The following is a 26,158-nucleotide window of genomic DNA, read 5'->3' on the forward strand; positions in this document are numbered from 1 at the left end:
AAGGCTGCTTGGATCCGGTTTGGGGCCTCATAATGGTGTGGCTCCTGTGGACTCTATCAGTAAGTGGGACTATACTAGGAATGGTCTTCATGTCAACAGGAAAGGGAAAACTGTCTGGGCTAATAGCAAATAACTTAAGGGAGGACACTAGCACAAGTCATAAAGTATCTGTGGTTACAAGAGACAGAACGGCAGTTCTTCTAGCGTAAGGAGGGCAGAAACAAAAGATGTTCATAGACAGGCTGAAAATGACATTCATATTGATAAAACAGGCAGCCAGAAAGCAAATTTTAGTGTACACAATTCATGCAGACAGCCTCTGGTTGAAACTAGAGATATTCGTAAATTGACAGAAAAATTACGTTCATCCAGCTGTAATTCAGCCAGTGCACAAAATCAGTTATCCTTATTGCACCAGAATATCTGAGGACTAATGGGTACGCTTAATGAGTTGTTTATTTATGTTGAATAATTAGAGTTGGGCAAACCAGTTGATATAATCTGCCTCTGTGATCATCATGTGACCACTGGTATAGATACGTTAAATTTTACAGGATTCGAGTTAGCTTCTTATTTCAATAGAGAAAATATGGAGAAAGGAGGAGTTGCCACATTCGTCAGAAACTGTTTTGATTTCAAGAATATTGATAGTAACAAATTTTGCCCAGACCAGCACTTAGACTCTTGTGCAGCAGAAGTAGTATTTCATAATAGGTCCTTTGTTATAGTAAGTATACACAGAGTACCTTCAGGAAACTGTAACCTCTTCATACAAAAATCGGAAGAGCTGTTGTCCCACCTCACACTAAAAAACAAGGAAATAGGGCTTGCTGGTGATTTTAATGTGGATTTATTGAAAAGCTGTGCCACTGAACAGTTATTGCAATCAGTAAAACTGTCATTCAATTTAATTACTACTGTGAGCTTTACAATTAAAATGCTCTGAGACTGCTATTGATAATATCTTTGTAGACAGACCTAAGAAAAAGGCATATCACATAACCAGTAGCAATTGGTCTATCTGTCCATGACATGCATCAACTTGTGTTACAGGATGAAACTTTTCAGGATAAAAAATGTATTAAATCAGAGAATAGGAGGGTAACAAATCAGTCAAAAATTGAGAATTTTAGGAGACTGCTCAAAGACATGAATTGAATAGATGTTTACAATACTTCTGACACAAATGAAAAATAGAAACATTCGTTAATAAAGTCACTTCCTCTTTTGAACACTGTTTTCGCCTAAAGGTAATCCAAATCAAGCAGAAGTCTAAAAATAAACTATGGATTACACAAGGAATAAAGATGTGATGTGGGACAAAATGGAGACTGTATCTGTTATCTAGGAACAGCTCTGATGTTAGCATTGTAATGCATTACAAAGGATACTACAAAATAGTGAAGCAAGTAATCCAGAAATCAAAGCAGCTTTATTATCAGAAAAAGATAATTACATCAGGCAACAAAACAAAAACTGTATGGGATATAGCGAAGACAGAGACAGGTGGGGCCAGATAGCTCTAAAAATAAATGAGACATCGGTAACAAGTTCAAGTAGTGTTGCAAAGCTCTTAAACAAATACTTTGTTTCTGGTCCTGATAGTTTGCGGTTATTAGGTTCAGTGAACAGTGCAATGAAATATCTGAGACCAGTCTTCAAAAATAACTTCAGTAAAATGAAAATGACACTCACGTCTCTGAAACAAGTAGCATCCATCACAAAATCCTTAAAATCTAAATATTCTGGTGAGTATGATAACATATCAGCAAAGTTAATCAAAGAGTGCTCATGTGAGTTGAGTTCTATCTTTAGTTACTTGTGTGATCAACCTCTTATCAGTAGAACATTTCCAGATTGGTTAAAATATGCTGAAGTTAAGCCTCTTTACAAGAAAGAGGATAAAGAGATACCATCAAACTGTTGAACAATTTCACTTTTGCCAGCTTTTTTAAAAAATATTTGAAAAGTTGAACTCAAGTTTCTCCTTAAGCATCTGACTAAAAATAATATATTGTTCAAGTCACAGTTTGGGTCTTTTAAGGGTTCTGATATAGAGAAAGCTATTTACACATACAGAGAGAATGTGCTTAATTCATTAGATAACAAATTTTGGGCTACTGGCATTCTCTTAGACCTGTCAAAATCCTTTGATTGTGTGAATATCAGCACTCTCTTAAGTAAATTCGAATGTAATGGTGTCACTGGCAGTGCTGCAAAATGGACTCAGTCTTATGTAACAGGAAACAAAGGGTGTCATTGCGAAATACCAGTGCAGTAAGCAGTCTTCATCTGATTGGGATTTAATTACATGTGGTGTTCCTCAAGATTCCATCTTGGATCCTTTGCTTTTTCTTGTATACATTAATTACCTCTTGTCTGTTACAATGCTAGCTGCTAAGTTTGTTTTCTTTGTAGATGATATGAACATTGCAACAAGTAGCAAGTCAAGTACAGATTTAGAAATGATTGCTAATCAAATTTCACTGATGTTAATAAATAGTTTAGAGCTAATTCACTTTCATTAAACTTTGTAGGAGGAGGAGATAAGTGTTTAACGTTCCATCGACAGCGAGGTCATTAGAGACGGAGCACAAACTCGGATTAGGGAAGGACGGGGAAGGAAACCGACTGTGCCCTTCCAAAGGAACCATTCTGGCATTTGCCTGAAACGATTTATGTAAATCACAGAAAACCTAAATCAGGATGGCCGGAGATGGGTTTGACATAACATTGAAAAGAGCCACTATATGCAGTTCAGAACCTGTAAGAAATTTCCTTCCAGCATGTGTATAACATTTGAAGACATGCAGATCAAAGAGGTTGACATCGTTAAATTTCTGTGATTGTAATTTGGCAATGAATTCAGCTGGGAAGGGCATACCACAGAATTGCTGAAGTGCCTAAACATGTCTCTACTTGCAACAAGAATGATGTCAGATAAAAACATTCACATACATTGCATACTTTCACTCTGTTATGTCATACAGGATCATATTCTGGAGTAACTCATCAAACTGAGCAAAAGTTTTTAGCGTGCAAATGTGTGTAATAAGAATCACCAGTTGACACCTGTTCAAGGAACTTTGTATTCTAAGCACTGCTTCTCAGTATATTTATTCCTTAATGAAATTTGTTACGAGTAATACATTTTTATTTCCAACCAATAGCTCAACACATAGTATCAGTACTGGGAATAAGAACAATCTACATAAAAACCTAAAATAACGTACCTTGGTCCAAAAATTTTCAATAAATTTCCAGCAACCATTAAAAACTTGGTTTCAGATAAAGCATGGTTTAAACATATTTTAAGAGATGAAATAGTGAAAGCAGCAGAGGATCAACTAGGAAAAAGACAAGGCATAGAAGAAACCCTTGGGTAACACAAGAGGTGTTGAATTTAACTGATGAGAGGAGAAAATTTAAAAATGCAGCAAATGAAGTAGCCGAAAAGGAATAGAAATGTTTAAAAAATAAAACTGACAGGAAGTGCAAAACTGATAAGCAGGGATGGTTAGAGGACAAATGTAAGGCTATAGAAGCAGATTTCACTAAGGGGAAGATAGGAAAATTAAAGAGGCCTTTGGAGAAAAGAGAATCAGCTGTATCAATGTCAAGAGCTCACATGGAAAACCAGTCCTATACAAAAAGAAAAAGCTGGAAGGTGGAAGGAGTATATAGAGGGTCTATACAAAGGAGATGAATTCCAGTTCCAAAAAAAAAAAAAAAAAAAAAAAAAAAAAAAAAAAAAAAAAAGCAGTTGGTGACAGTTGTGAAAATTACAGAACTATCAGTTTAATAAGTTATGGCTGCAAAATACTAACAACAAGATTCTGAAGAAATTTAGGAACACGCAAGGCAATACTGACCCAACGACTTACCTTGGAAGATAGGTTAAGGAAAGACAAACGTACGTTTATAGCATTTGTAGACTTTTGATGATGTTGGCTGTTGATTGGCGACTCCATAGAGTGCTGTGTGCACAACGACTATATGATAAATAAAATTAGAAGTGGGGTTAGCGTTGGCCATAATTTTGATGATTTATTGATGATTTATTAGTAAATCATCAAAATTACGGTCAACGCTGACCTTCCTTCTAATGTTGACTGTAATACTTTCTTTGAAATTCTGAAGGTGGCAGGGGTTAAAACACAGGGAGAGAGAGACTATTTACAACTTCTATAGAAACCAGACGGCAGTTGTGTGAGTCGAGAGGCATAAAAGGGAAGCAGTGGTCGAGAAGGGAGTGAGACAGGGTTGTAGTCTAGCACCCACCACGGCTGTGGGCCGCTCCACAGCTAGGTGAAGTACCGCGCTAATGCCTGAATAAAAGCGTCAAGTGGCGGCACCCCTTTGATACAGATACCTGAGAAATTCCTGTCTCCGTCCGCCGCCATCTCAAGTGGTCTGTATGTATGAACTAACCAGTCCGACACCAGCGCACGCGAGAGACGCCTTCCTTCCGAAACAAATACCTGACGGGGAATCGATCCAGAAACACTTCTGAAGTTAATAAATAATTAATTTCCGGTCACATGATCGTGATGTAGGGGATAAAAGGCAGATCCAGTAGCTGTTTCACACACGCAAATTGATGATGTCACAAAACTATTAGCAGGCTGATTATAGATACACTTTAAAAAAAGATTGTTGGATACAAAGAGAGAGAACTATAGTTCAAAGAGAGAGAACTATAGTGTGCTTTGCAGATGACATAGGAATTTACATGGGATATTTCATTCCGCCATGGGTTCTAAATTACTCCAGCTTTCTTGGCGCACTTCCTTGTGGTGCATTTGAGGAACTGCTTCAGGTGTTATTAAATCTGGTGCGGAATATCACATCTTGAAGAATATGTTCCATGAGAAATATTAATTAGATCGTTAATATAGCGTTTAAACAATTTGCTACACACAGTTGAAAAATACTCTAAATAAAAAAGAACAACAGTGCACAATAGTGTGGGTACATAAATAACAGTGTTACGTTTTTGACGAGAAATTTTATTAAATAATCAAAACCTGTTATTATTTCATGTCATGATTGGAAGCTGTGATGTATGGAATGATAGCTGGAATTTCAAATTTCGACTTGAATTTATTAAGTCACAGTTACAGAGTTCCCGACCACTACAGGTCTGCTAAGTGTATTTTCTTTTTCAAAACGCTATAGAATTCCTAACATGACTGGTTATTTCCACTATGCCAGGATGGGAGTGATGGACTAGTAGCAGCAGCAACAACAAATATCTATGCAAGACAAAGTCCACTGTGATGTACTGAGAACCACTGAACACAACACACTTAAACCACAATCCAGTCCATCATCATAAGTTGTCATGGCTAGATGACAGAGATCGCTATAAACCCGGAATTCGGCGTTGCGGCCAGGTTTTTAAATCATTAACGAAGATTATTTACATCATAACGGAAATGTATGAAGACTATGAATGTCAAGCACTACGTAATGGAGAACTAACAGAGCCTTTTCAAGTTAACTTGGAAGTACGACAAGGTTGTATTCTTTCGCCAACACTATTTCTTTTGGTGTTGGACCCTGTGATGAAGAGAGTGATGGGGGGACGGAAGAAAGGTGTGTAATGGGGGATGCGGGATAGGCTCGAAGATCTAGATTTCGCAGACGAGATCCGCTTAATGGCATAACGATATCGAGACATCGAAGAGAAACTGGTCAGGTTACAGAGAGAGGCAGAAGTTGCAGGCCTCAAGATAAATGTTCGCAGAACCAAAGAAATGCGGATAAATTCGACCATCACGAATAGGCGGGCCATTAATGGAGAGAACGTAGAACAGGTACAATCTTTCCTCTATCTCGGAAGTATAGCCATGACTACAGGAGGGGTTGAGGAGGACGTCCGTAATCGCATCCGCAAAGCAAATGGTGCGTTTGTACAAGTGTACCCTGTTTGGAGAAATAGGAACATCTCAAAGAAGACCAAACTCCGACTTTTCAATAGCAATGTGAAGGCTGTTCTCTTGTATGGTTGTGAAACTTGGAAGGTGACTAACCACATCAAAAACCAGCTGCAAGTTTTTGTCAGCCACTGCCTCCGGCGTATTTTAAATTTGAGATGGTCACATATAATGACAAATGAAGATGTTTGGAGGGAGACAAATCAGCAACCAATCAATATACAAATCAAGAAAAGAAAATGGAACTGAATTGGGCATACATTGAGGAAACAAAGATGAAGTTGTTGAAAGGGTGCCATTGGATTGGAACCCACAAGGAATTAGAAAACGTGGTCGTCCCAAACAGACCTGGAAAAGGACGATAGAGAGAGAAGCTGCAGAGGATGGGAAAACCTGGAGTGAAGTGACGAGCCTTGCTGGAAATCGTACCACGTGGAGGAATTTCATCCTGGCCCTACGTTCCAGACGGACCAACAGGAACTAAGTCAGGAAGTCATAGAATACCCACATTTGTTCTCTCCATTACATTCGGCACAAGGAAAGCTGTGCTGTGTGATAGGATAAAGACAACAGCAAATACCACTGCAAGACAGATTCCACTGGGATGTATTGAGAAGTACTGAACACGACAACTTAAACCATGATCCAGTCCATAGTAGTAGTTACCATGGGTAGATGTCAGAGACTGCTGAAAACACTCGCACATCCTGTGCACTTGTCCCGAGTTACATACGCAGTGCGCCCGTCCCCTTGTACACCGACGTTCAGAGGTCGGTGAAAATTACCACTGCGATCACAGCCGCTGTCGTGGACGCCTGTCTATGACACAGTAAACCACCCCGGCCAGGGAGGGCGTCTGGGGTTGATTGGAGTGGTACGAGTTCGGATATTATCAATATATTCAGCACAAACACCAATTACTTTGAATCTTCTCTCAAGCAACACAGACACGTCCGCTTCTGTCGCGCTCACCCAGCTAGAGCACGTCAAAACGCTGCTCAGTCTCGCTCGCTTCTCGCTGAGTACGCGGCTCATTATCGCTGGCACAGGCGCTGAGGTGGGGATGACTGACGTCACGCTACGAAACTGAGCTGAGACGAGGGTTGTCGAATAGGACACGTGCCGGCCCGAGACTGCGAGAGCGCGAGCTGGCCGAGAGACTCGCATTATCATAACGTAGCGATAGGCTGTAAACTGTCACGGGACTAAACTCAGCATGAGTGGTTCCGGAACCGGGACCAGTGCAATGACTACCATCACAAAAGATGTTGTGTTGAAGAAACTTGCTGATGGGACGTACATTCTGATAAATAAAGTGGGAGTAAGGAATGGCAGTTCCAGTTGGGAAAAATTTAAGGTAAGCCCTTCAATTATTACTAAATAATTACAGAATAGAGCTTCCGAATTCGATACGTGATAGTATTTGATTAATCGAATCGTTTCGTTTGTCTAGCATTTTTAATGAATTGATACGTTTCTTCTGTCCGTAAACGAAAAAAAATTGTCTTCGTGAAACATACATGAAGGTGTTTATTACGACTGTTTCAGGTGGTTGTTGAAAGAGATACACACCTTCCAGTTGGTTACGTTCAGTGCCAAAGTGGAAATTGTGGAGCATTGCTTGCTTACAAAGGAAGCACAACTGGAATGAACAGACATAAATGTAAGGATAATCGATACTTGTCAAGCGTTGAAGCTGCCAGTGCTGATAAAATATCTATTAGGGACAAATGTGTTTTAATGTGTGCAACGGACCTCCGACCATTTAATATGGTAAGTGGTGAAGAATTCATAAGCTTAGCTCAAGAACTGATAAATACAGGAGCAAAATATGGACAAATCACCGCCCAAGGCGTGCTACCTTGCCCGAGGACTGTAGCACGACATATTAAGGAATTGGCTGATGAAGTCAGGAGTGAACTTATTCCAGTAGTAAAAGACGCAATTGGTAAAAACCAGTGTTCAATGACGTGCGATCTGTGGACAGACAGTTATCGTAAGACCCATTACCTGACTGTCACATCCAGCTATATTGATGAGTCGACGGAGAAATGGATACTAAAAAACAGTGTACTCTTAACTACGAGGTATCCAGATGTTGCCAAGACTGGTGAGCATATCATTACGGAAATATATGAACAAATGGCAGAGTTGCAGATAACTTCCTCGGAACTAAGACAGGTTACTTTCGTTACAGATCAAGGAGCTAACATCAAGAAAGCACTAGAAGCACACAAACGACTCCCATGTGTGATGCACTGTATTAATACAGCACTGAGGCACACATTCATGGATGAGATTCCAGCAGTGTATGACTCCATCCTGACTGTACGTAAACTAGTAGGCTTTATGAAGCGATCTGGCTTAGTCACGAGAGTAGATAAAACCTTACACCATGATGTAGAAACCAGGTGGAACAGTGTGTACACAGAGAGACCAAATAGAGACGGTTTTGCGTGATTCAAACAAACACGAGATGATGAAGTCGAATCAGAATGCGACTGTGGAAAGCGTTATTCAATTTCTGAAGGTTTTCAAAGAGGCCACGGACGATTTGGAAGGAGACAATGAGCCAACACTACCATTTGTAGTGCCGTGGATTTTGAATCTGATAGGTCTCTGCGAAACTGGAACCGACGATGTGACAATGTGTAAGCTAAAGAAAAGGGCAGAACTGTTTATAAAACAGAAAGTTCTAAATGAACTATATGACATTCATTACGTGGCAACGTTCTTGCATCCCTGTTTCAAGGAACTATTAGTTTTTCCCGAAGAAAGAAGAGAAAAAATTCATCAAGATGTGCGAAAAATGTTAAATAACGTTGTTGATACGAACGTTACCAAAGAAGTCATGCCTTCTCCCACAAAAAGATTTCAAAATTGGCGAACATTCACCTCAAAATCGAAAGATGAGATTGAGAAATATATGAACATGGAGAGTCCAAACGATGAGTTCACAGACCTTCTTTCATGGTCGAAAACAAATTCGCGTACCCTGTCGAAACTCAGCAAACTCAGCAAAGAGGTTTTCTGTATACCTGCCAGTAGTGCCCCAAGTGAAAGAAATTTTAGTAAGGCAGGGTTGGTACTGACTCAGAAAAGAAGTTGTCTAGATTCCGATCGCGTTAATGATATTCTCATCATCCATAACAATAAGAGAACCAAATAACCTAAATTTGAATCACAGAAGCAAAGGCAACTGACAACTGGTCTTCTGAGATGTGTACGTAATCAAATATAATACTGAGAAGTGATAAGTAATGACTGCACAATTACGCAGTGAATATTGCATACTTAATACTATGTAAAGTAAATTGTTGTATAACTATGGTACTAACAAGAGAACAGACTCAACTGCAGTGCAATATCTTCAGAAATGGGACTGCTGAATTAAGGTTTCAGATTTATTTTTCGAAACTACATTCTACATTATTCGTTTTGAATATGTACAATTTCTTTTAATAAAATGAATTTATTATTGTGTACTACGGTCGTTTACATCGGTTGAGTAGAAGAAAATTGGTTGTGTATAAGACGGTACTTCCTCACTAAATAACAGATTTATTCCAACGTACTGTTTAGCAGGTGGATCGGTTCCTCAGCTGCTGCTTTAAGTCGTTTTTCTTTTGGGTGCTATTGTACGACTGCCGGTACAACAGTCTTTGGTTGGTCAGTTAGTAAAATTTTCGATAGATCATTTGAATGATTGTTTTATGGAAATGATGTGGAAATAGCGACTTTTTTTTCTCTGGCTACCACCTTTTCAATAGACATTCTTCAATGGAAGAGAAGGAGTTGTCCAGGAGAAGTAATTTTAAGTTCGATTTAAAACTCACCTTGCTACCTACCAGACATTTTAATTTTTAAGTTAGATTTGAACTTACTTTGCTACCTGCCAGACATTTTATGTTATTGGGCAAGTAATCAGAGATATTTGTTATTGCATATTGAACTCCTCTCTGAGCCACTGACAGCTTTAACAATGGGTAAGATATTTTTTCCCTCTAGTGTTCTCCCTATGGACAACACTGTTCTTCTCAAACTGTGATGGGCTGTTTATAACGAATGTCAGTAGCAAATATATGTATTTTGACGGCGCAGTTAAAATGCCAACCTGCTTGAAGTTATTGTGCCTACATGATTTCGGTGAGTGAACATCGCATATCATTTTTACTGCTCTCTATTGTGCAATCAGTATTTTCTTTCTAAGTGATGAGTTACCTCAGAACATCATTCCGTAACGCATTTCTCTTTGTTGAGTTGAAGCATCGTAATGTTAAGGTTCTTTCAGAGTTGGCAACAGGTGGATCCGGCATTTTGTAGTTTTTCTTATGTCTGTTGCTGTGGTTTGTATATTTTCAGTCGGCTTTGGCAGCTTTACTTTTGTAATTACGTGGACTGGATTTGTTCGAATGTCTCAGTTTTGATTCGTTCGAACAAAATGTGTCTTAAATCTCCCAAAATGCATTCATACATACCAGCACAACTGTGACATGTCACACGTGCCTGTTCCTTACTAGTACACTTGTAACTCGGATAGCCGCACACAGCACGATCCGCGTTCGGAACGGTCCCATGCGACCGGCGGCGCTGCGGGGTGGCCAGCCGAGAGTGTCGGGTCGCCTCGTTATCGAGACCGCGCTCTCGGAACACGATAATCTCGCAGGCAGCATTCTCGCTGCTTAGTCTCGCTTACGAGAACGAGCGGGAATACGGCGACAGATGACGGCCTCTACACCCAGCACACTGGTCGCTTCGCCAGCTCTGGCTGCCACAGGAAAGATCAGACAGGTTGGTGCATTCCTTGTACTTGTCACAAGCTGAGCTAATCCGTTGCTCCCGAATGCCGACTCCTTGTGACTGCCGCTGCAGCCAGCCGCGGTGCACTGCGAAACGAGCAAAAAAATGGCTCTGAGCGCTATGGGACTTAACTTCTGAGGTCATCAGTCCCCTAGAACTTAGAACTACTTAAACCTAACTAATCTAAGGACTTCACACACATCCATTCCCGAGGCAGGATTCGAACCTGCGACCGTAGCTGTCGCGCGGTTCCAGACTTTAGCGCCTAGAACCGCTCGGCCACCTCGGCCGGCGCGAAACGAGCAGCTGCAGCTTGGACGTATACAGTAGTTCTAAACATCTCCACCCTGACATAGACCCACCAGTTTAAAAAAATTCAGCTTTACTCAATCCGAGGCAGCGATGTTGTTTATCATATGCCCCGAATTTCTCACGTTAAATGTAGATTTCTTCCTTTTGTAGGGATTGTTTTCGAAGGAAGAGAAATCGAAGCATACATGCTTCTTCACATCGCTACAAGTATCGTTACTTCTTGTGAACATCCTGTAACAGTATGGCATAAGCTACATTTCCTCTAAGCATTTTCTCACGGGGTACGAAGAAATCTTTTCTTGTCGGATAGGTCACACATCACAAGACTAGAATATTAAACTAATTTCTAAATCATAATGGCGTGCTAAGACCTACCTGCATCACAGGATGCCTCCTCACTTTCTAACTTTATCTTAAGATAACTAAATGTCTTTTAATATACCAGGTCTTTTAAGGTAATACCACAGAGAAGTTTTAAATTTAAGATTTATACTATGTATCACTTTATAAATACGGCGAAATAGATCTGATTTTATTACGATTTTCGTCTCTCCCTGTGTAGATGAGAGATTGAAATATCGCTAAAAGATATCGCCGCAATAAAAGAAAAATAAAAAAACGCCCGATTAGCGCTCCCACTCCCGAATCATTTCCGTGGTGTCCTAGACATCGCATCCACCCACCAGGTGGTATGTCACTGATATAAAATTGATAGGCTAATTAATTAAATTGGTCATGACAGTAACTTTGCATGACGAGTAATTTTTCTTTTTCGGTAGTTGGACTACTTTCAGCAGGTAGTACAAATACGAATCCCTGGAGAGAAGAAGATATTCTCTTCGAGGACACTATTGAGAACCGACATCTGAAACTTACCATAGAATGATTCTACAGCTAGCAACACACGTTTCGCTTAAGGGCCACGCTATTAAAAACACGATCACAACGGCTATGTAACCGTCACACTGTTTACAAAGCGGCCTCGGTTCTGCAGGCACAAACGAGTCGCTGATGGCGTTACTCCTTCTGGTAGAAATGCTGTCCGCTATTTGGTATCAAGTCTCCCCATTCAACTACATACTTGCGTTGGATACCACGGACATCTTTTAATGATTACAGCCACTGTTGAATCATACTCATGCCACTCTCATATTTCGAAACGAATCACCTTTTTCGAACCTACCTGTTACAGTAAAACTTCAACGTGGCTTTAGACGGTCCGTCTGCATGAACCTGTTCCTCAGTCTCTGCCCCGCCCTCCCTGGAGCTTCGTCCATGCGATCGTCCCAATTTAAGTCGGAACTGAGTAGAAGTCGGAGAGCGCTATATCTAAGACCTCTTGCAACCCGTGGAGAATCAGGGTTAGCTGAGTTAATGCGACAAGGCCGTGTTCTGACCACTTGGTGCAAATGGGGACATTTTGTCGTAGCTCCACCAATGGTGTGCGATGTGTAAGGTCAGCGCCCAAACCAAGCTTTCTCTGCAACATGAGGTATTATAAAAGACAGTACAAATAACTACAGTGAACACCCCCACATCATACAGGAACTGGAAGAAGGACGAGGATTTTGCTACTACACTGCGCTGTGTCTCCAAACTACATACAGATACTGCAGTCCGAAGGAGATCTGGATCCCTCAGGATGCATTAATGTCCCTCACCCAACCATTCTATTATCGTTATTTTACACCACGCAACAGAGATAAACTACGAACTGTCATCCGACAGAGAACTTGGTAAGATATTACTGCGTCCCTCTCTTCACATACATCGATAACAAATAGCGTCTGCAAGCTGGTATCGAGCATATGTGGCGATCGTATTAAATATACAGGTATTGGTTCTTTGGAACAGGTGGCCAGTGATTGAACTCACTTCCACAAACCAGTGTAAAGTTTTGTCACCTGTAATGTGGGAGGACCATATCCCACAGACTGTCAGTTGCAAGAGAGGGTTCCTGTGTTGTTGTTTGATACATTGTTTTTTCTGCTGTAACACATTCAAGCAGTGTCTGACTACAGCTACATATACAGCCACCATTTTATTTTTCCACCATGACTTCGAGGTATGCGTCAGGTGCTAAACCAAAATTAACACATTTCCATCCATTGGCTCTCACAGAAAACTCGATATCGCACTGTGTAAATTATCCTGCTGCTGCTTCCACAATACAAAGGATCAAGGAAATAAAAGACAGGAGCATTGTATCTTACTGACAAAAAAATGCACAAGACATTGCGACATATGGAAACTGGAAGAGCTTTGCAGCATTGTGGGGCATTTTCAAGCAGCTGTCCGAGGGTGATTGATCACCTCTACATTTAAACTCATCTTTCACAGTGACGTTGAAGCAGATGTCTAGGTATACCGTTTCAATTAATCCCTCGTTGATGACCCCTACATTTAAAGTTACATTTCAATATTTAATATTGCAGTCATGTACATAATCCCTGTTTCAGTGCTGGCCATCCTCGGAAGGTGTTGTTTTCACCAAGATTCTGTCTCCATCTCAAACAAGTAATGTTAGTCAATCATTATGTAGTAATCAACAGCATACCAGTAGACAGATGGGATGGAAAAGACGCCGTAGATGAACTGTAATAAACACCATAGTTGATAGTTTGATCAATTTTAGCAATTTTACCAGTTTTTTCTGTAATTTCAACGTTGACCCATGACACGACAGCATGATTCCCAATTCCTGTATCATCGTTAACCACCCCTCCATTACTTTGCGAGTGCCACTGCGAATACAGATGACTATGCAGTACGTCCATTCATTGTTAATTCTCGAACATATGCACCAAAGTATACCAGAGAGCAATCTACATATTTCTAACACTTCGATCTTAGGGCATAATTTACGATTACAAAAGCCAATCTTTCCCTAAGCAGATGGCAGTCACAGAGCATTCTCGCGTTCTTAGGATAAAGTTAGAGACTGAAAGATCTCTTCGCATTGTCTTTGACTAATGCTCCTTGCAGCACTGTCGCCGATTTAATTTGCGGCTGACCAGAAGTAGACCGCTGCACACTATATTCCACGTCTCGTGAAGGAACAGAGCGAGCCGAGTCCGTAAATGCTGTTCAGCGAACGCTGTTCCACACCAATCTCACACACAGCACGAATTCAGGTGCACAACATATCTCCAGATGCGCGCATGTCGAGGAGTTTAGCACCCCTTACCGGAGAATAGTAGATAAGAGAGTGTTGTGGTGATATACCAGACGGTGATAAAAATGAAACGTGAGGTTTATGAATGATGGAGCTCCAGACGGACGTACTTTGAAGCATTTACGTAAATCAACTGCACTATCAATTCACAAGTATTGTTCTGGTGTCTGAGTTCAGTAGCAAAAAGGTATTGGTAAGAGAGAAATGTTCGTGAAACATAAACGCATGCATTCCTAAGGCAACACGGTTCTGTACTTGAAAAACGCTCTAACGCTAGAGCGGTAGGACTTCCGACCTATTAGTTGCGCAGATTGCAAAATGGTTCAAATGGCTCTGAGCACTATGGGACTTAACATCCGAGGTCATCAGTCCCCTAGAACTTAGAACTACGAAACCTAACTAACCTAAGGACATCACACACATCCATGCCCGAGGCAAGATTCGAACCTGCGACCGTAGCGGTCGCGCGGTTCCAGACTGAAGCGCCTAGAACCGCTCGGCCACACCGGCTGGCTTGCAGATTGCAATGCTGTTAATATTCCAATGTGAGAAATGTATCCCCAACGCATGTCATGCATTCTCCATCCAAGTTTCTCCAGAATAAACTATGGTGACAAACTGTAAAGTGATAAAACTACTACCCTGCACACCAAAGAACACGTTTGTAACATAAACACTACATATGTTTCCAGAGGTGTATGAGACCTACTGTTTACTAAGTTCATGCTCGATTACAACCCGGAAATTATGACATGCTCACAACAGCCCTATAAAATGTTCGTTGACAGTCGAAAAGGCATTCAAAAGAACAGTGACATCTTAGATGGGAGTAAATACCACCATTAGTAGCCAGAGGACATGTAACAGTCTTACTGCAGTTTACCACTACCCCTGGTAACCTTCCTCTTGCACACAGAAGTCGTGGTCTGATGTTATGCTGTATTAGTCACATGCAGGATAATATTGTCGTTTCGCCTTGACGTCACGTCTCTAGAATGCCTCCTATCTTCACTATTAAAGTGTGTATATGTAGAAGCAATCTATTCTCTTACAGAATGTGATTCTCTGAACTCTCCATCAATCACAACCTTGCCGTTCCAGCTAACATACAGTTGCTGTATGGCAACATTCTACTATATGTCTATTGAGGTAATAGCAATACATGCAAGATGACTGCTGTCATTGATGCTTTCCAGAAAAAGAGAGCCATCTCCCTCTAAACATACGATAGGAGTAGTGGGGCAAGAGGGGCACCACTGCATTTTGTTAGTGCGGGTTGCCTACATCAGAGACAGGTATGCACTCATGGGCAAACCTATTATTCTCCTTTGATTGACATGTACTTAACTTATTATTCTGCTAAAAGGGTCCTTCCTTTTGATTGATTGGCACTTAAAACATTGTTTAAGTGAAATATCCCCCAGGATGTGGCTAAGCCATGTCTCCCCAGTATCCTTTCTTCCAGGAGTGCTAGTTCTGCAAGGTATCTAGAAAAGTTCTGTGAAGTTTTTAAGGTAGAAGACGAGGTACTGGCAGAATTGAAGCTGTGAGGATGGGTCATGAGTTGCACTTGGGTGGCTCAGTTGGTAGAGCACTTGCCCAAAAAGGGTAATGGTCCCGAGTTCGAGTCTCGATCCAGCACACAGATTTAATTTTCCAGGAAGTTTCATATCAATGCACCCTCTGCTGCAGAGTGAAAACCTCATTTTGGTAATATCCCTCAGGGTTTGGCTAAGCCATGTCTCTGCAATATCCTTTCTTCCATGGGTGCTAGTTCTGCAAGGTATACAGAGGACCTTCTACGAAGGTTGGAAGGTAGGAGACGAGGTACTGGCAGAATTGATGCTGCGAGGAAGGGTCGTGAGTCGTACTTGGGTAGCTCAGTTGGTTCATTCGCTGCTCGGCCGCAGAGCTGGACGGACGTGTGGCGGCAGCGTTAGGAGGGCTGGCGTAGACAGCGGCTGTGTGGATGTTACGAAGGTCAGTACATCTACATCTACATCTACATCTACATTGATACTCCGCAAGCCACCCAACGGTGTGTGGCGGAGGGCACTTTACGTGCCACTGTCATTACCTCCCTTTCCTGTTCCAGTCGCGTATGGTTCGCGGGAAGAACGACTGTCTGAAAGCCTCCGTGCGCGCTCTAATCTCTCTAATTTTACATTCGTGATCTCCTCGGGAAGTATAAGTAGGGGGGAGCAATATATTCGATACCTCATCCAGAAACGCACCCTCTCGAAACCTGGCGAGCAAGCTACACCGCGATGCAGAGCGCCTCTCTTGCAGAGTCTGCCACTTGAGTTTATTAAACATCTCCGTAACGCTATCACGGTTACCAAATAACCCAGTGACGAAACGCGCCGCTCTTCTTTGGATCTTCTCTATCTCCTCCGTCAACCCGACCTGGTACGGATCCCACACTGATGAGCAATACTCAAGTATAGGTCGAACGAGTGTTTTGTAAGCCACCTCCTTTGTTGATGGACTACATTTTCTAAGCACTCTCCCAATGAATCTCAACCTGGTACCCGCCTTACCAACAATTAGTTTTATATGATCATTCCACTTCAAATCGTTCCGTACGCATACTCCCAGATATTTTACAGAAGTAACTGCTACCAGTGTTTGTTCCGCTATCATATAATCATACAATAAAGGATCCTTCTTTCTATGTATTCGCAATACATTACATTTGTCTATGTTAAGGGTCAGTTGCCACTCCCTGCACCAAGTGCCTATCCGCTGCAGATCTTCCTGTATTTCGCTACAATTTTCTAATGCAGCAACTTCTCTGTATACTACAGCATCATCCGCGAAAAGCCGCATGGAACTTCCGACACTATCTACTAAGTCATTTATATATATTGTGAAAAGCAATGGTCCCATAACACTCCCCTGTGGCACGCCAGAGGTTACTTTAACGTCTGTAGACGTCTCTCCATTGATAACAACATGCTGTGTTCTGTTTGCCAAAAACTCCTCAATCCAGCCACACAGCTGGTCTGATATTCCGTAGGCTCTTACTTTGCTTATCAGGCGACAGTGCGGAACTGTATCGAACGCCTTCCGGAAGTCAAGAAAAATAGCATCTACCTGGGAGCCTGTATCTAATATTTTCTGGGTCTCATGAACAAATAAGGCGAGTTGGGTCTCACACGATCGCTGTTTCCGGAATCCATGTTGATTCCTACATAGTAGATTCTGGGTTTCCAGAAATGACATGATACGCGAGCAAAAAACATGTTCTAAAATTCTACAAGAGATCGACGTAAGAGATATAGGTCTATAGTTTTGCGCATCTGCTCGACGACCCTTCTTGAAGACTGGGACTATCTGTGCTCTTTTCCAATCATTTGGAACCCTCCGTTCCTCTAGAGACTTGCGGTACACGGCTGTTAGAAGGGGGGCAAGTTCTTTCGCGAAGAAGCGTTTTGTTTACTTTGCGTCTTTCAGTGATTTAAAATGACAAAATGAACGAAAGTAACAGTGAAAGAAGAGATACGGTTAGATTCACTTTCGATTGGAGCTGCAAAAGACCAAAGGCTTTTGAGATCAAAAGGTGGCTTTCAGAAACAGTAAAAATCACAGGAGACGAAATTATTGGCGTTCATCTTTCATTTGTTTCCAATTCTGTCTTTTTGAAATTGATTTCCTCTGATTTGTGCTCCTCGATAGTTGACAAGATTGGTGGCAAAACGAAATTTAATCATGCAGACGGAGCCGTTACTGACGTTCTTGTTTCTCATGCTGGGCTAGGCATTCGAACAGTGAGAGTTTTCGAACTGCCGTTCGAGGTCACTGCCGGAGCAATCAATGCTGCTCTTTAGCCCTATGGTAAGGTTGTATCTAATATTGCAGAAAAATGGTCGGAGCAATATATGTTTCCGGTTTTGAATGGAGTTAGACAGATTAAGATTGAGCTCTTACGACATATCCCTCCTTACTTGAATATCTGTGGCCATCGCGCTCTCATAATTTATGATGGGCAGCCACGGACTTGTGCGTTATGTAACGCCACAGGGCACGTCAGAAGTGAGTGCAGTAGAAGGCGTGTTCCTCAGTTACCGACTAACGAGGCGGCTGTCCCAGGACATGTTGTTAGCATGCAAGTGACGTACGCTGCCGCGGCAGCTAACCGGGCCCCCTATCAACAGAATATGGCCGAGCAGGCGGGACCTTCCGACGCGCGCACGGAAACGGGAAGCACCGCGGAGTTGACTAACGATGACAATCAGAATCTGGCCAGTAATGATGTCACTTAGGGCGCACCGCGCTTGCCCACTGAGTCTGACAACTCTTCCAACGAGCGACAAGCTTCATCGATAATACCTGATGTAGACATGGTAGAGTACGAAGCGGTAGTTCCCAGAGGGAACTGCAGTGGATGGGCATAAAGAGGAAGTGATGCAACAAATAACTGACAACCACACAGATGACAGGACACCACAGACAGGTTCAGGAAACGTCAAAGGAAAAGGGATGGCGCAAGAAGACGAACCAATGACACCACCCATCTCACGTATCGTAGAATCAGCAGCAATGGCCGACTCCGAAATTAACGGAGCTCAAAAATCTTCTGCCACGAAGGCGGGACAGGTGACTTCTCCTCGACCTTCCATGGAGTCGCCAGGAATTTCGCCAAAGGTTTCACCAGCGATTTCACCGAAATCATCAAAAAATAAAAAGAGACGAAGAGCACATCAAGCTGCAGAGAACTTGGCATAAAGAGGAAGTGATGCAACAAATAACTGACAACCACACAGATGACAGGACACCACAGACAGGTTCAGGAAACGTCAAAGGAAAAGGGATGGCGCAAGAAGACGAACCAATGACACCACCCATCTCACGTATCGTAGAATCAGCAGCAATGGCCGACTCCGAAATTAACGGAGCTCAAAAATCTTCTGCCACGAAGGCGGGACAGGTGACTTCTCCTCGACCTTCCATGGAGTCGCCAGGAATTTCGCCAAAGGTTTCACCAGCGATTTCACCGAAATCATCAAAAAATAAAAAGAGACGAAGAGCACATCAAGCTGCAGAGAACTTGGCCCCTCCTTTAAGAGAGCGGCTGAGGAAGATACAGGAGACCGAAAAGATGGACGAAGATACACAAAAGGAAGCGTATCGGAACAAGAAACAAGAACGGGCTGACACGCCACACGGAACATTTGAACCCTTGCATGACAATACGACATCAGATATGGACAATGAAACCCGACTTGGACAAGGACATGGGCACGACATCACCGCGCCACGATTTAACTGGGCGGACGAAAAGGCGGATGAGACCGGTGCGATGGGGGCGGAAGGGGCTTTGGAGGAAGAATTTTTTTTATTAAAAATTGTCACACTGAACTCTGAAAAAAAAAGAAAAAAGAAGGAAAACCGTCAATGGAATAAAAATAAAGTAACACTATATACATCTAAACAGAATTTATTATACGCGGCTCCAATAACGTGTCCTCTATTTACTGTCTTGTAGCGTCTCACAGTGGAACATACGTATAACGTGACCACCCTAAACATAAACAAAATTCAGAGTCAAGCAAAGGTAGCTGCACTGAAGGACTTTCTGTATCAGTCAGATGCAGATATCGCCTTCCTGCAGGAAGTTAATGTCAAAGAAATGTATGTTTCAGGGTACAAAGAGGTGTTGAATGTGGCTCCAGAAAACGCGTGTGGAACAGCCATCCTTGCTAAAGAAGGGATCGAGATGACAACTGTGTGCCTTTTAGAGTCGGGCAGGGGAATTAGCTGCAAAATTTTTAACACCACTTTAAAAACCTTTACGCACCATCAGGCAACAACGTGAAATGAGAGAGGGCAGCTTTTTTTAAAAGTGACATTTTATTTCTACTCCAAGAAAACCCTGCAGACATTGTCATTGGTGGAGATTTTAATTGCGTTTTAAATAAAAAGGATCAGCGACCAAATTTTAACTTCTCCCAAGAACTGCAGGCGTTGGTCACCAACATGAAGTGTTTTGACGCGTGGGAAATAAAATATCCGACGCTGGTTCGCTTCACGTATATCACTGGTGCTATACAGAGCAGAATCGACAGAATATATGTCACCCACACTTTAGCCACCAGAGTCAGTAGTATCGAGGTGATATCAGCTGCCTTCTCTGACTACCTCGGAGTGAGGTGCAGCATCAAATTAACCAGGCAAAAGACATATTGGGGTCGCCCACTATGGAAATTAAATATCAATACTCTCTCTGAAAACGCTCTAGCTTTTAAGATGCAAGAAACTGGGCAGTCTGTTTTAAGGATGCGTACTAAATATAGAATAACTATTGAATGGTGGACTATGGCCGCTAAGAAAAAGATAAGAGCAGTGCTGATATCTTACGCCAAAGAAAGGGCAATGTGGTCAAGGCACACAATGGAGTTTTACTACTCTTGCTTAAGAGACCTTTACGACCAACCAATGTCTCAGGACGTCTTTATCAATATTAAAAACTTTAAACCCAAAATGATAAGTATCAAGAGGGTACATCTGCAGTGATTACAAATCAAATCACACACTAGAACGACGGTGGAGGCAGGAAACACCTCCATCTACCACTTGATACAACACAAAAAACAGAAGAAGAAACTTTATTGCCAGCCTCAGAACGGAAGATAACAGAGTCCTGATAGAACAAAGGTTGGTTGGTTGGTTTGGGGAAGGAGACCAGACAGCGTGGTCATCGGTCTCATCGGATTAGGGAAGGAAGTCGGCCGTGCCCTTTCAGAAGAACCATCCCGGCATTTGCCTGGAGTGATTTAGGGAAATCACGGAAAACCTAAATCAGGATGGCCGGACGCGGGATTGAACCGTCGTCCTCCCGAATGCGAGTCCAGTGTCTAACCACTGCGCCACCTCGCTCGGTAGAACAAAGGGATATCTTAAATGAAGCACATAGATTTTTTCAGCAATTATATTCTGGAAATGCTACTGACGAGAACTCAGTAGAAGAGTTTTTATAGAACTCCGGAATAGAGGCAGTTGTTACAGAGGAGGAGAACAGAGGTTTAACGTTAGAAATTACGAATGACGAGGTTATGATTTAATCAAATTTTCACTTTCACCGAAGTCTCCCGGCCCAGACGGCCTGCCTGTGGAGTTTTATTGGACCTTATGGCACCTAATAGGTTCCCAATTCACGGAAGCAGTAAATGACGTCTTGAGGGGAGAGGAAATTCCTGCTGCTTTCAAGGAAAGTGTAACTGTACTACTTCCAAAGGGAAGGAGTACGGACACGAATGATATTACTAAAATGAGGCCGATCAATCTAATGAACTCAGATTATAAGGTAGCTGCAGGTGTAATTAAACAACGGATGGGACCGATTTTAGAAAAAGTCATTGGATGCCACCAGACGTGTCTCCCCCGACGTACAATTTTTAAGACTGTGTGTGAATATCGAGACATTATTTCTATTTTCTCATCATCGTCAGCGAATGGAGGCATTGCCTTCACTGATTTTGCTGAAGCGTATGAGAGAGTCAACTACGGATATCTGTTCAGAACCTTGAAACACATAGGTTTCAATGATGGCAACTTAGCGGTTTTAATGAACATCGTCAGAGGCATACGAACCAAAATCTCGATCAATGGACAATATACTAATGAAGTATTGATATCTAGTGGAGTTCCTCAGGGAAGTCCCCTGTCCATGTTGTTTTATGTGGTTTCTCTGGAACCCCTTTTACGGCTTTTGAACGTAACCTTAGAAGGCATAACAACAGCTGGGCTGAAGACGATTACAAATGCATACGCTGACGATGTGGGAGTTATAGTAAGGAGCGACGATGACTGTGCACAGCTAACGGACAAGTTATTGCTTTATAGCAGGATAACTGGTGCGAGGATAAATGAAACGAAAAGTTCCTTTTTAAATTTACAGGGTCTTGACAATGTGCAGTTACCGTGGGCAAATAGGGTGAACCGTCACACTGCTTTGGGCATAACTTTTTACAGTTGCCCATTAAGAATACCGGCTGCTAATTGGAAACAGGTATTAGGAAAAATCAGAGGCAGCTTAATACTGCATGAAACGAGAGACTTAAATATCAAGCAAAGAATTAAACTAATAAACTGTGCAGTTCTTTCGAAAGCTGCATATGTCGCTCAGATTTTACCAACACCTCCAGACATAGCGAAATCTATAATGAGCACAATCTGTCGATAAGTATGGAAAGGCCATATTTCTAGAGTAACAGTAGGAACGACTATATCGAGACCCGAAAACGGAGGCCTAGGGCTGACAGACCTTCGGAGGAAAAATACTGCCCTCTTCTTTAAAATAACGCTAAAACTTATATAGAGACGCAGCCGAACAGCATAACTGGCGCTCTATTTGACCTTCTTAAACCCGGAAGCATGCAGCCGCCAGTAGATGTTCACAACATAAATTACAACCTAAAGCATGTTAAGGATTTTTATGTAGAATTAAGCTACCTGACATGCATTTTAACAGACAAAAATAAAAGGACAAGTAAATATATAGTAGAGAAGTTACAATCACGCGAAAACCAAAATAAAATGGAGCTCAAGTATCCCAACAAAAACTGGGAAAAAATATGGACTAATATAAATAACAAATCACTGACTACGGAAGTGCAAGCGTCATGGTACAGAGTTGTCAACAACATAATTAGTACCAATGAAAAACAGTATTCAACAGGACTACATGCAACCAATGTGTGCCAAAAATGTCACAATTTGGACGCCTTAACGCATCGTTTCATCTGTAATGGATACAAGAATATTTGGAATGACATTGTATTGCAAGTCGCTTTTCTCAAACGGACCGATGGAAGAGAGATCACACTACACGATATACTCTTCCCAGAAGAAGAAGTATCCTTTCTACCATAAAAAAAAACAATGTCATCTTGTGGTTATTCGGACATTTTGTCAATTATGTTGTTCCGTTAATGCAGTCAACAGTATAATAGAGAGAGTTATTTTCACGGTAATCTACTCGGATTACAATTTTCTAACATTGTCTTCAAAATGCAATTCAGTTTCATAACCCATAACCCATAAAAAAAAATGGGACATTGAAGCTCGCCGAAGAAGGCGCATGAAGGAGACCGAATGGAAGGGCTAGAAGGAGAGATAGGAGGCACTAAAAAAATACAGACGAGGGACTGGCAGAACTGAAACTGTGAGGATGGGTTGTGAGTCGTGTTTGGGTAGCTCAGTTGGTAGCATGCTTGCCCGCGAAAGGCAAAGGTCCCACCCTAATTCGAGTATCGGTCCGGCAAACAGTTTGTTTTCTTTTTTTTTTTTTTTTGCCAGGAAGTTTCATATTAGCGCACACTCCGCTGCAGAGTGAAAATCTCATTCTGGAAAGATCCTCCAGGCCGTGGCTACGCTATGTCTCCGCAATATCCTTTCTTCCCGGAGTGCTTCTTCTGCAAGGTTCAAATTGTTCAAATGGCTCTGAGCACTCTGGGACTTAACTTCTGAGGTCATCTATCCCCTAGAACTTAAAACTACTTAAAACTAACTAACCTAAAGACACAACACACATCCATGCCTAAGGCAGGATTCGAACCTACGACTGTAGCGGTCGCGCGGCTCCACACTTAAGCGCCTAGAACCGCTCGGCCACTTCGACCGGCTGTTCTGCAAGGTATGCAGAAGGACTTCTGTGAAGGTTGTAAGGTAGTAGACGAGGTACTGGCAGAATTGAAGCTGTGAGGATGGGTCGTGAGTCGTGCTTGGGTAGCTCAGCTGGTGGAGCACTTGCCCGCGAAAGGCAAAGGTCCCGAGTTCGACTCTCGGTACGGGACACAGTTATAATTTGCCATTAAGTTTCATATCAGCACACACTCCACTGCAGAGTAAAAATCTCATTCTGGAAACGTCCCCCAATCTGTGGCTAAGCCATGTCTCCGCAATATCCTTTCTTCCAGGAGTGCTAGTCCTGCAAGGTATGCAGAAGATCTTCTGAGAAGTTTGGAAGGTAGGAGACGAGGTACTGGCAGAATTGAAGCTGTGATGACGGGTAATGATTCATGCTTGGGTAGTTCAGTTGGTAGAGCAGTTCCCAGCGGAAGGCAATGGTTCCGAGTTCGAGTCTCGTTCTGGCACACAGTTTTAATTTTCCAGAAAGTTTCATATCAGTGCACACTCTGTTGCAGGGTGGAAATCTCATTCTGGAAATATCCCGCAATCTGTGGCTAAGCCATGTCTCCGCAATATCCTTTCTTTCAGGAGTGTTAGTTCTGCATGGTTTGCATGAGAGCTTCTGTAAAGTTTGGAACGTAGGAGGCGAGGGACTGGCGATAGTAAAGGTGTGAGGACGGGTCGTGAGTCGTGCTGGGTAGCTCAGTTTTTAGAGCACTTGACCGCGAAATGCAAAGGTCCCGAGAGCGAGTCACGGTCTGGCACACAATTGTAATTTGCAGGAAGTTTCATATCAGCGCATAACCCGCTGGAGAGCGAAAATCTCATTCTGGAAATATCCCCCAGCCTGTGGCTAAGCCATGACTCCACAATATCCTTTCTTCCAGAAGTGCTAGTTCTGCAAGGTATGCAGAAGAGCTTCTGTGAAGTTGGAAGGTAGAAGACAAGGTACTACCACAATTGAAGCTGTGAGGATGGGTCATGGGTCGTGCTTGGGTAGCTCAGTTGTTAGAGCACTTGCCCGCGAGAGTGATAAGTCCCAAGTTCTTGTCTCGGGCCGCCACACAGTTTTACTTTGCCAAGAACGTTCATATCAGCATACACTCCGCTGCAGGGTGGAAAACTCATTCTGGAAATATCACTCAGGCTGTCGCTAAGCTATGTCTCCGCAATATCCTTTCTTCAAGGAATGCTAGTTCTGCAAGGTATGCAGAGGAGCTTCTGTGAGGGTTGGAAGGTAGGAGACGAGGTACTGGCGGAAGTAAAGCTGTGAGGATGGGTTGTCAGTTGTGCTTGGGTAGCTCAGTTGGTACAGTGCTTGCCAGCGAAAGGCAAATGTCCCACCCTGGTTCGAGTCTTGGTCCGGCAAACAGTTTTTTTTTTTTTTTTTTTTTTTCCTTCCTGGAGTCATATTAGCGCACACTCCGCTGCAGAGTGAAAATCTCATTCTGGAAATATCCAACAGGCTGTGGTTAAGCAACGTCTCCGCAATATCCTTTCTTCCAGGAGTGCTAGGTATGCAGAAGAGCTTCTGTAAAGTTTGGAAGGTAGGAGACGAGGTATTGGCAGAATTGGAGCTGTGAAGACGAATCGTGAGTCGTGCTTGGGTAGCTCAGTTCGTAGAGCACTTGCCCGCAAAGACAGAGGTCCCAAGTTCGAGTCACAATCGGCACACAGTTTTAAACTGACAGCAACTTTCATAACAACGCACGCTACGTTACAGAGTGAAAATCTCATTTTGGAAATATCCCTCAGGCTGTGGGTACGCCATGTCTTAACGATATCCTTTCTTCCTGGTGTGCTAGTTCTGCAAGGTATCCAAATGGACTTCTGTGATGATTGGAACGTAGGAGACGATGTACTGGCAGAATTGAAGCTGTGAGGACAGGTCGTGAGTCGTGCTTGGGTAGTTCAGTTAGTAGAGCGCTGGCCCGCGAAAGGCAAAGATCCAGAGATCGAGTCTCGGTCCAGCACAAAGTTTCAGTTTGCCAGGATGTTTTATATCAGCGCACACTACACTGCACAGTGAAAACCTCATTCTTAAAATATCCCCCAGGCTGTGTCTAAGTCATGTCTCGGCAATATCCTTTCATCTAGGAGTATTAGTTCTGCAAGGAAAGCAGAAGAGCTTCTATAAAGTTTGAAAGGTTGGAGACGAGGTACTGGCAGTATTGAAGCTGTGAGGACAGGTCGTGATTGATGCTTGGGTAGCTCCGTTGATAGAGTACTTGCCCGAGAAAGGCAATGGTCGCTAGTTCAGGCCTCGGACAGGCACACAGTTTTAATTTACCAGTAAGTT

Source organism: Schistocerca americana, chromosome X (assembly GCF_021461395.2).
Source record: "Schistocerca americana isolate TAMUIC-IGC-003095 chromosome X, iqSchAmer2.1, whole genome shotgun sequence".
NCBI lineage: Eukaryota > Metazoa > Arthropoda > Insecta > Orthoptera > Acrididae > Schistocerca > Schistocerca americana.